This window comes from Diaphorina citri, unplaced genomic scaffold (assembly GCF_000475195.1).
Source record: "Diaphorina citri unplaced genomic scaffold, Diaci psyllid genome assembly version 1.1 scaffold17461, whole genome shotgun sequence".
Taxonomy (NCBI): domain Eukaryota; kingdom Metazoa; phylum Arthropoda; class Insecta; order Hemiptera; family Psyllidae; genus Diaphorina; species Diaphorina citri.
This window is the reverse complement of record NW_007394816.1, coordinates 1-1,034: the sequence shown is the minus strand read 5'-3', so window position 1 is coordinate 1,034 and position 1,034 is coordinate 1. Positions and strand designations below refer to the sequence as shown.

Here is a 1,034-nt window from a genome sequence, read left to right as displayed (position 1 = left end):
ATAAAATTCAATACCTTGGCTGGGATAGAACCCACACCCTCCTGATTACCAGGCGAGCGTCTTGAACACTACACTACCAAGTCAGGCCAATTATAATTCTATGCTTCGGTCGGGATTCGAACCCTTTAACCCAGTAACAAGTTGTATCATCATGATCAAATCAAATGCTCAAATGAATAAGAATTAAATTCTATGCTTCAGTTGGGATTCAAACCCACGTCCTCCGTCTTACGAAGCGAGTTCAATAACAACAAGGTAACCGAGGTAAGTAATTAAATCCATATTCAGGATAACTATCTTATTTGTGACACATCGCATTGGTCTGACTTACCATCCTACCTAATTTTGTATTAATTAAATTTTCACATTAGGTGATATCTCTATGCTTCAGTTGGGATTCAAACCCACGTCCTCCGTCTTACGAAGCGAGTTCAATAACAACAAGGTAACCGAGGTAAGTAATTAAAACCATATTCAGGATAACTATCTTATTTGTGACACATCGCATTGGTCTGATTTACCATCCTACCTAATTTTGTATTGATTAAATTTTCACATTAGGTGATATGTCACACTTTGCAGCGGCAAAATTTAGGGTCGGACTTTGGATTAAAAAATAATTAGAACATCAAATAATAATAAAAGAAATAGCCAGATAGCCACATATTTTGTGGGCGTAAAAAATTCGCAATAGTATCGATATTTTAAGAACAACTGATAGACGTTTTATGAATTCTGCCCGAAAGTTTCTGCTCCTGTTTATACTCCGATCTTTAAAGATGAAAAACAGTTCATCCCCGTTCGAAGGCAATATTGCCCTTGAAAGCGTTTCATACGCGCAGGGCTTCAAATTCCGATATTTTTCCCAACCATAAAATACCTTATTAGTTTATCCCCTGTTATGGGGAAGTATTAAATATGAAATTTTATGAAATTGAACGTAGGTATTTTACGTCCGTAATTATGTAATAATATTTGTAATGGCTGTGTAATTATTAGGTACATAATGTATTTTTTATACGGAGTGAGAGAGA

The 1,034-nt window shown here is 35.6% G+C and overlaps 1 long non-coding RNA gene across 1 annotated transcript; it reads left to right on the top strand.

Moving 5' to 3' along the window:
- Positions 1-15: 15 nt before the first annotated feature.
- LOC113473166 lies at positions 16-987 on the top strand. Its single transcript, XR_003395219.1, has 2 exons — positions 16-371; positions 562-987. It is a non-coding gene; the product is annotated as an uncharacterized LOC113473166 (long non-coding RNA).
- The last annotated feature ends 47 nt before the right edge of the window (positions 988-1,034 follow it).